General features: G+C 40.5%; 1 protein-coding gene across 4 annotated transcripts in view; it reads left to right on the top strand.

Annotated features, from left to right (window-relative positions):
- Positions 1-5,389: 5,389 nt before the first annotated feature.
- Positions 5,390-10,757, top strand: part of NAIP (NLR family apoptosis inhibitory protein) — a 43,145-nt gene continuing 37,777 nt past the window's right edge. For 2 of the 4 annotated variants that reach the window (XM_053912904.2, XM_053912887.2), the window contains exons 1-2: positions 5,390-6,559; positions 6,790-6,848. The gene's annotated coding sequence lies outside the window, so the exon portion shown is untranslated. The remainder of the gene's footprint in view (positions 6,560-6,789; positions 6,849-10,757) is intronic. The other 2 variants (XM_053912900.2, XM_053912894.2) reach the window with 1 other exon arrangement.

Raw genomic sequence — 10,757 nt, 5'->3', positions numbered from 1 at the left:
TGTGGCTGTGACCGACAGGGATCTTTTTAGGCTTAAACATTCAAACTCACAAGAGGACCACGGCCATGCGTGGCAGTTCCCTCGAAGGGGTATTAAAGAGGAGCAGGAGGCTGCCAGGAGGGCGGCAGCAGGCAGTGCTGCAGCAGCGGACGTCCTTGCAGCAGTGCAGCCCGCACATTTCAGGTGCACAACCATGAGGTCCGCCATAGGCCTCAAGGAGCCAAGATCTCTTCTAACAGGTCCATAAGCACAACTTCCATGTCTCCCATAAGGGACATGTTGCTTCCAAGAGTTACCACACTCAGGAGAGCCTGGAGCATGAGGTTCTTATCAGGTTATTAATAGTGCATCCAGTCCAGTTACAATTTGGTCATCTGGAGTCATTTTTACCAGGAGCAAAGTTGCCCAAAAATGTAGTTGACATTCCTACCTTTATCCGTTACCATGACAATAGAGCTAGAAAGCTTAACTGAAGGTGATTCACATGCAGTGAAGGAAAAGGTCTTGTTAACCTTTTCACTCTCACATGCTAAACCTGTTACTTTAAAGCTTCTTCTGTAGTAATTGGTAAACTGTTTTACTTCATGGAGTATATCTAATACCACCATTTTGGTCGTTTGGTAGCAGGCTGATTTACCATATAGTTTAAGCTGAAGAAAGTTGTGGCATCTATCCCTGTTACCCTCACTCATGTTCGTACCCAGGGACTATTTGACTTAATCTTCTTTAACTTTCCCACTCTAGGTCATCAGAAAAACTTAGGTGAGAAAGTACGATGAGGTCTGTTTCAGGCTGAATGCAGAAATACCATTAGAGGCAGAACTCCTTTCAGGGTCTGCCCTGGTGAGAGTGCATCTGGTCTCCATAGCAAAAGTATGTTTGTTTGAAATCTAAGTTCAGTCACTCTAGATTGATTTTCACTGTGATACTCATGATTTTAGGAATAATAAGTATTAGTGAAGTATTTTATCAATGAAGACAGTGTAATCCCACCCTGGAGATTCTATTCAATAAATCCTGGGTGGAGCCCAGGAATGTGCACTTTTAACAGTGTGCACACACTCACACACACACACAAAAAACATAATGTGGCCAAAGTGATAGATCTTTTTCCCAGGAGTCATACCTAAATGATTCTTTATGTGGAAACAGCTTTCAACTCTCGGTAACTAGGTAACTGCTGCCTTCTTCCTTCCGCTCTGTCAGCAGGAGGCATCAGTGGCTTCTAGGAGGTGCCTTTAACATGATCAGAGTATTCTGTCTCCCCATACCTGACTCAGAAGAAAGGTCGTGAGCGCTCACCTATTGAACAGTTACTAGAGACACATTAGATGCACAGCCTCACTGTGTATGAAAGGAATATTCCGTGCCGTATTTTGGATACTCCATCTCTTTCTACAGTTTTAGGTTTCATTTGCATAATTAATAAGGTTAAGGTGAATATTTTAATTAGGCTTAAGGAGGAATTTTCTTTTTCACAATTGTAAAGAAAATCCTGGTTTAAGATTACAGAAATAGAGATGGTGATCTAAGATTGTTAGTTCTGGCCTTTAAATTTCCTTTTCGAATTGCACAATGTACTACAATACTGCAGGAAACCGTTTAGCCTTAGAAATCTTTCTGAATAATATGCCTTTCTGAGTTCTGCTGTTTGATTAATTAGAAAACTTCTTAATACCTAAAATTCATTATGAAAATTAGATTTATTTTAAATACTTTTAAGTGTATACATTTTACTTCATATTCTTTTTAATTTGGCCTTTTGACTGAAGCATTTAATCCATTTATATTAAATGTGTCTACTGATGTATTTGGGTTTAAATCTAACATTTCACTTTATGTTGTTTCAACTATTCCATCTTTATTTTTCTTTTCTTTCTTGCCTTTTTTGGATTGATTCTTTTCTACCATTCTAGGTTTTTCCTCAACTAGCTTGGAAATTATATACTCTATTTTTATTCTTTTAGTGGTGACACTAGAAATTACAATCCACATAAATTTCTTAACTTGGGTCCTCTAGAAAGTAGAACCTGAGTCCCAGTTTCCTTCCCTTCATGGTTGGTTCCCTGTATGTTTTCCTTTATTTCACTTTGTGTAGCCTTCACTTCTTCCTTCATTTTGCAACTGAGCTCAATCAATTCTATGAGTATCCTGATTACCAGTGTTTTGAACTCTCTATCAGATAGGTTGGCTATCTCCTCATCACTTAGCTCTTTTTCTGGACCTTTGATCTGTTGTTTCATTTGGGCCATATTTCTTTGTCTCCACGGGCCTGTTACGTTGTAATGGGCAGAGACTTAGGTATTTTCCAGGGTGGGGCAACCCTCTTTACTGCACTGTGTGGGGGGAGGGTTCTGAGGGGGGACAATGCTACTCACTTGCCCCCCTCTAGCCCCACTTTCCAGTGACCTCTCCTGTGAGACTGGGAGTTTCTCCCATCTTTGCAACACCCACAGAACTTTATAGCCAGAGGTTTTTTTAATCTTTAGTTTCCCAGTCAGCCAGCCCCTCCTTGCCCACACAGTCCTCTCCACCTGGCTGCCTGTCTCCACCCCTCCTACTGGTCTGGATGAATGTTCTTTAACTTCTTGGTTGCTGGAGTTCCATGCATTTTGATTTTCTTGTTTTATGTTTTTAAATTGGTTGTTTATTGTTTTTAAATTGGTGGTTATCCTTCTTTTGGTTGTGCGAGGAAGCGAAGTGTTTCTACTTATGCCTCCATCTTGGCTGGACCTACATCCAAGATGACTCTATCCAGCAAAGCTAGCATTTAGAATGGGAGGGCAGGTAAAGTGCTTCCCAGATAAGGTCAAGTTAAAGTTGTTCATCATCACCAAGCCCTTATTATAGGAAATGTTAAAAGGACTTATCTAAGAAAAAGAAGATCAAAAATATGAACAGTAAAATGACAACAAACTCACAACTATCAACAACAGAAACTAAAAAAAAAACTAGAACTAAAACGTACTAAGCAAACAACTATAACAGGAACAGATTTATCATATGAAGTGTAATTAGTGGGGAGGGGGAGAGGAGAGAGAGGGAGAAAAGGTACAGGGAATAAGAAGCATAAATGGTAGGTACAAAATAGACGGGGGGAGGTTAAGAATAGTATGGGAAATAGAGAAGCCAAAGAACTTATATGTAGGACCCATGGACATGAACTACGGTGGGGGAATGCTGGAGGGTGGGAGGGTGCAAGGTAGAGGGGGATAAAGGGGCAAAAATAATTGGGACAACTGTAATAGCATAATCAATAAAATATACTCAAAAAAAGAAAGTAGAGCCTGAGACAAAGATGAAAGTATTGTTCCTTTATTTGGGAGGGCAGGAAAGTGAGGGTAGGGAAGAAAAGGAAAGGAAGTAAGGTCAGGGAAAAAATTGATACAGTGTGTTGCCACGGTGGCCAGGCTTGGTGACAAGCAGTGAAGACTCATAGGAGTGTCCCAGCAGGTGTGCTCACTTACAGTGTGGTACTTCTCCAGAAGGTTTATAAGGAGAAACTGCCCTTCTGAGCAGTCCGTTGAAGGGAGGAAGGGAGGGGTAATACAGTTTACCAACTTCTCCCATCTCCCATTTCCCATTGGCTAAGGTTTGCCATACAAAGCTGTGTCATTGCCTCCTTTGGTAACTTCTTAGGAAGCCAGATCTCATGGTCAGCGGTGTGACATTGCCGCCAGTTCTGGGGGGCGGAGGAGCAACTCAGGTCAGATAGGCTTGGTGTACTTCAGTTCAGACTCCAGCCCGCTCAGGAAGCTGGGCAAAGGCAGCAACAGTGTGGAGTGGGAGGCAGGCAGCACCTTGGGAAGAGGCAAATGGCCAAGGGAATCTGAGGAGGCGTTAGGAGTTTATCCAATACTCATTCATAACATGAAAATCGAAGCGAAGATGTACCTTTACCCGCCCATACATAATACATTTAACCTCATTTACCTCCTTCCTCACTTGTATGTTGTTATTGTTGTATGTTTAATTCTTATTTTTTTCTATTTCACAAGACATTAATACTTGTTTTAATTAGTGTTTAAGATTTAGTCATTTGCCCCTTTTGTGGCTCTTTATTTGTTCTCACATCTCAGATCTATTTACGATCGTTTTCCTTTACCTGAAGTACATCCTTCAGAATACACTAGTGTTCAAGGTATATAGTATGCTTCCTATTGCATAAGGAGGAAGGAAAAATAAGAATATGTAGATTTGTATTAGCGAAAAGAAACACTGGAAAACAATGGGGAAAAATCAATGAAACAAACCAAAAGTAGCTTCAACAAAATTGGTAAATCTTTAGCTAGATTCACCGAGGCAAATGAGAGGAAACTCAGATACGAATGTTTAGGACAGAAGAGGAGACGTCACCGTGGACCTTCCCAGCATGAAGATTGTGAGGGAATGCCGGGAACAACTAGGGGAAATAAGTGAATGTTAACAGGCACAGGGTTCATTTTAGGAGTGATGAAAATGTTCGAAAATTAATTGTGACGATGACTGTTCAACTCTGAATATACTAAAACCATTGAGTGGTACACTTTAAATGGGTAAATGTATGTGAATTTATCTCAATAAATTTGTCTTTTAAAATGAAACACTGGGAGAATACACAGGGAGCATATAAAAGTGGTTGCCTGGGCTCTGGCCAGGAGCTCAGTTGGTTGGAGCGTCATCCCCAAAGGTTGAGGGTTCAGTTCCTGGTCAGGGCATGTACCCAGGTTGTGGGTTCAATCCCCATTTGGGGCACATACAGGAGGCAACCAGTCGATGTTTCTCATATTGATGTTTCTCTGTGTCTGTCTGTCTCTCCCTTTCTCTCTAAAATCAGTAAAAACATATCCTCAGATAAGGGTTAAAAAAAAGTGTTGGCTGGAGTAGGGGTGTAGAAGACTGGATGAACGCAGGGCTGAGACTGAAAATTATTTTTTTAAGTATTTTTATATAGTTTAAATTTTTTGTAAACAAAGTGTTCAAACATAAAATTTATGGAATCCTGGGAAGTTGTGGTGAAGCAAATGAAAATAACATGGCTAATGTTAGCTGTTGATGGCCTGAATAATTGCACAAAAACAATCATGTTCATCAAATGAGGTGGTAAGTATGGAGCTAGAGATTGGAGGGGAACTATAATAAAGTTTCTTTTCATTTATTTGGGTCATGGTTCAGACAATACATTTTCTACCTATTTGTGGCAACACATGGACTGTTTCTATTTTGTGACTCTTGCCCTTGAGAATAGGTACATCTATACAAGGTGAAGAGGCAGTACTGTTTGAAGGCTTAGTATATGCAGATTCACGGAAAGATCCCAGGACTGAACTGGTAATTAGTAGAGTTTATTAAAGGAAACTTACATAGTCAGCATATCTGCGAGCAGCTGCAAGACAAAATGGCCCTGTGGTGCTCGGAAGGTACCCAAAAATTACACAGAACAAGGCGAGAGCGTTGCCAGCACTCGTGCGTGGCTAGTCCCAGGCACAGGTAAATGCTCTATGTGATTGACTGGGTCAGGACAATGGCCTGTTCCAGAAACCAGCATGTGATGGGAGGCAGGGCAGGAGTACTGCTTTATGTCAGAAGGAGCATCGATTATGATCAGAGTGTCTCCAGGTCAGGTTAGTGGGCACAGTCTTGTGGCCCAGGGCAGTACGCGGGTCAGACAGCCATCTTGGAACAATCTCTTGCTTCTTCAAAAGGCAGAATAAAGGTGATTAGATTAAAAACATGTAAGTCTTATATTTAAGAACCATATGTGACCCACTGCCATATTCAGAGCAGTGAGGAGACAACAGACTTCTCGGAATGGCTGTAGGAAAGAAGAACTATAAACATTGTTTAAGATTTCTCAATGTTTTGTAACTTCCTCATGTCCCTGGTCATCTGTGTTCCGCAGTTTGTATCTCTGTAATGATTGTCACATTCGTAACATAATATGATTTCAAGTGGTGAGAAAGAAAGGATACAGCCAGTCCTTGGGAAGTGGGGTGGTCGAATTGCAGGCCTTTAGTGGGTGACAGAGTTTAGGAGAAAGGGCGAGAAGTTTGAGTTCGTGGGGCCTATGGTAAAGAAGAAAAGGGCATAGGAGATTGTCACGCTTCTGAATAAGCAGCCGTGGGACTGTCCTGTTCTTTAAGAATAGGAGATTCACTATTTTCTTCTGTGTTCTGTAATGCTGTTCTGGGGAGACCTATTACAAGGTGGACTAGGTGTTCTCATGGAGTCCTGAGGGATTTAAATTCTTGATTTCACCCCACTAAATTGCTATTTGAGTTACACCTCAGGCCACAGCCCTGAAAAAATACACAATCTGTTCAGTTACTGATTCCCTCAGCAAACCTGTACATCCGCTATCCATCTGACCGGATCCTAGGCAGTAGGACGCAGACACCGAAAAGAGGACGTAAACCCTACCCTTGTGCATCTGTGAACCTCCCAGCCTCGAAGGGAGACCTATGAAGGAGTCAGTGTGAAAGTGTGAATAATATGCCAAGTGCTGTGGGCATGCAGAAGAGGAGCTGTGAAATGGGCTTGGATGCAAACTCTGCTTCAAGGGGCCAGGCAGATGAAGCAAGTAAGTGAAAAGGGGCCAGGGTGCTGCAAAGTGGTGGTGTCTGGAAAGCACTTGTTCCATCTGAAAGAGGCAGCCTTGAGATGCCCAGGGTTAGAAGAAAGATGTAGTTTTCTCTTTATGTCCTTTTGTATCTTTTGAATTTTATGCACTTGTTACTTAGCAAAAAAAAAAAAAAAAGTTTTTTAAAGGAGGTAACCATTACTCAGCCCCCACTTATTTTTTCCTTCTAGGAATGCAGGTCTCCTGGTGCCATGTATTTTGATGTCTAAAGAGAAACTGGCCCTGGCTGGTATGGCTCAGTTGGTTGGAGTGTTGTCCTGTATACCAAAGGGTTGTGGGTTCGATTCCCAGTCAGGGCACATGCCTGGGTTGAGGGTTTGATCCCTGGTCAGGGTGCTTATGGGAGGCAGCCAGTGGATGTTTCTCATTCACACCAATGTTTCTCTCTCCCTTCCTCTCTCTCTAAAATCAAGCATATTTTTAAAAAGGGAGACAGAAACTGAAAAATTGGATTGTTAAGTGAATTCTCCTAAGTTTTAAATGTTGGTGTCTAACTTTTGAAAACCATCCAGGTTAAATAAAACTTATTACTGGCCACCAGTTTACAAACTTGAGCCCAGCTGAACTCTTCTCTATTCTTTATTATCAGGACAGAACATCGTAATTTTCGGGTGTCAGGCTTTCCTAGGATTATCCCTCTTAGGGGATAATTCAGTTTAGATTTTTAATATTAAGAATTGACTCTTTGGAGGAAGAGGAATCTTTTACTGATCAGTGATTTTAAGGGTTGTGCCTGGACTGGTGGGACCTGTAGCAGCAGCATCACCTGGGAACAAGTTAGAATTGCAAATTCTTGGGCCCTATCAGACCTATTGAGTCAGAAACCCTGGGGCTGAGCCTATCTGTCTGCATTTAACGAATCCTCCAGGTGATTGTGATAAACGCTAAAGTTTGAAAACCACCACCTCTATTATAGAGGTACAGAGGTAACTTAAAAACAGGTCCTGATAGTAGAATTCTACTGAACTGAAAAAAAAAAATTAACTCGGGTAACTTTGCAGGAAACAAATATGGAATTACTTTTTCATTTCTTTAGATTCTCTTTAAAAATTAGTGGATTTGTATATACACTAAGAATTTTTAAAAATCAAGTTGTTGTAATTAGCATACAATAAGATGCTCCCATTTTAAGTGGACGGTTTGATGCCTTTTGGCAAACGTATACACCCATGCCGTGACCTCCACAATGGAGAGAACATGTTTTTCCGCCCTGCTGGCCCCTTTGCGGTCAGTATTTGCCAAGATTTCCAGCACCAGGTACCGCTGCTCTGTTTCCTATCACTGGAGATTAGTTTTGTCAGTTGTACAATTTCTAATGCATTGAATCATACAGCACGTGTGGCTTCTTTTACTTAGCATAATGTTTTTGAAATTCACCCATGTTATCTGTATCAATACTTTGTTCCTTTATACTGCATAGTAGTATCCCATTGCACGGATAATTTATCATTTGCTTATTCCCAGTGAACACTGAGGTGGTTTCTTGGTTGATATGAATAAAGCTCCTATGACATTCTAAGTTTTTGTGTGTTCATATGTTTCACTTTTCACATGTAGGAATGGAATTACTAGGTTGAATGGTAAATGTATACTTAACTGTACATGATGCTACCCAGCTGGTTTTCCAAAGCATTGCACCATTTTACACTCCCACAAACTATGTATGCGTTTACGTGTTTGTTTTTGGCACTCAGTATTTTAATTCACTTCCTTTGCGGATTTTTTTCCCCTTCCTGCCACATAGAGGTGTATTTGGATCTTTTTCCAATTAAGGCTATGCAGAAGTTTTCAATGGTACTAGGAGTAAAAGGGAAGTTCTTTCAACTCATAAAGAGTATCCAGTAAAAATCTACAATAAACATCATACTTAGTGGTCAAACTTCAGAAGAATTCCTGCCAAAGTCAGGGATAAGATTGGATATTCATTATCACCTTATTAAACAACATAATGTTAAATCATTGCCACAAGACAAGAAAATAAAATGGCTGTAAAAGATGAAACTGCCATAATCAGATAATATTCAAATATTTACTTAGAAAGTAATATTCAAATATTTACTTAGAAAATTTAAGAGGATTTGCCCTGGCTGGTGTAGCTCAGTGGACTGAGCGCGGGCTGTGAACCAAAGGGTTGCCAGTTCGATTCCCAGTCAGGGCACATGCCTGGGTTGCAGGCCAGGTCCCTGGTACAGGGCATGTGAGAGGCAACCACACATTGATAATCCTCTCCCTCTCATTCTCCTCTTCACCTCTCTCTAAAAATGAATAAAATCTTAAAAAAAAAAGAGGATTTATAATCATATTAAAAATAGACTAGAAGGAGTCTTATGTGTCATGAATAAACATTTAGAAAATGGGAGAGTAAAAAAAAAATCCCAGTCCTAAGGGCAGCAAAACCTACAAGGTATGACAACAAATGTAGTGTGTGCATTGGACAGATGCTCACAACATTATAAAGGAAACAGGCTTATTATCAGGCAGAAGGGTCAGCAGTGTGGAGAGGTTGCAGTGGGCTGCGTCATTGAAAATAGTTCCAAAGAATGTCGTCCCTGTAACATCATACATGTCATTGCAATAGTTAGGAAGGGCCAGTGACCACCTGGTCAACTAATAAGGATTGCTTCTTGGCTGGGTAAATGACCTTTTGACCAGAGCTTAGGCAGAGGATGTGACATGTCAGGGCCACTGGTAACAGCTAGAAGAAGCTTTGCTAACTTAGCATTTTGCTCATACCAAAATGGGGAGGGAATGAGTTTTTTGGGATACCTGGGTTTGCCTTTCCTTAAAATCTAGCTTTTATGGCAGCGTAACATAGTGGTTCGAAGTGCAGACTCTGGTTAATCTGAACCCCTATATGCCTGAGTTTCCTCATGTGTAAAATGGAAATAACAATATCTGCTTTGTTGAGACTATTATCTGAAGTGCTTAGAACTATGTCTGGCTAGTAGTAGTATCTAAATAAATTTTAGTTCTTATTTTAATAAATACACAACGTTGAAATGATTTTTGAAAGTATAAACCCAGAGCCCTGGCCAGTACGTCATAGTTGGTTGGAGCATCGTTCTGTAACTGAGAAGTCACAGGTTTAATTCCCGGTCAGGGCACGTGCCCAGGTTGTGGGTTTGATTTCTGGTCTGGATGTGTAGAGTCTCCGGTCCAGGCAAGTATAGGAGGCAGCCAATCAATGTTTCTATCTCACATCAATGATTCTCTCCCTCTCTCCCTTCCTCTTTAAAAGCAATGAAAAAAATATCTTTGGGTGAGGATAAATAATAATAATAAGTAAAAATAGAAGTAGAAACTCAGATAATTAAGAAACTAAGAGGGGACCACCAGCACATAAAATATTTTAACAAATTTTGGAATGTGGAAACTCAAATGGAATAGCGGTATTTATTCCATTGTCTTTCCCTTCTTTCTAAAGATAATTAAGTTAAAAATCTTATTTTTTAAAAAAGGAACTGGTCATTATGCTCAAGGAACATCCCAAGTGTGCTTTCAGCTGCTAGGTAACCTGAAGACATTTTCTGAGGAGTTCCTCTGCCAGTTAAGGCTTCTCCAGGCTAAATCCTGGCTCCCCAATCTGGCCTCCATAAAGTAAAAAGCTTAGGTTCAAGTCACAGTTATGTGGCTTTTAATTAGATTTTTAACTATAATTCTGACCAGTCAGCTTTTAAATGGCCTACTTTAAAAAATACATTTATTGATATTTTTAGAGAGAGAGAGAAAAAAACATCAATTTGTTATTCCACTTACTTATGCATTCATTGGTTGCTGCTTGTATGCCCTGACAGGGGATCGAACCCACAACCTTAGCATTTTAGGACAATGCTCTAACCTACTGAGCTACCCAACCAGGGCTAAATGGCCTACTTCTTGAACATAAATTAAAAGTTGAGGATTGGTATACATTTGAGGATGGCTGGTAATGTGAAAAATAGACACCAAGGTAAATGATAATAGCATTGGAGGAAACATAATTTAGGCGACAGATGAACTAAACATTAATATTGATAAAGTTAATTTATCAGGACCCACAAAATGGGGGCCATCCTCCTGGCCTGGTCCAAGTCACAAATCTAAACCTAAGTCAGCCTGCACTTATGGGACACACCTGTCGTGGAAACCTAACCTACAC

This window comes from Desmodus rotundus, chromosome 1 (genome assembly GCF_022682495.2).
Source record: "Desmodus rotundus isolate HL8 chromosome 1, HLdesRot8A.1, whole genome shotgun sequence".
Taxonomy (NCBI): Eukaryota; Metazoa; Chordata; class Mammalia; order Chiroptera; family Phyllostomidae; genus Desmodus; species Desmodus rotundus.
This window is presented reverse-complemented; position numbering and strand designations above follow the sequence as displayed.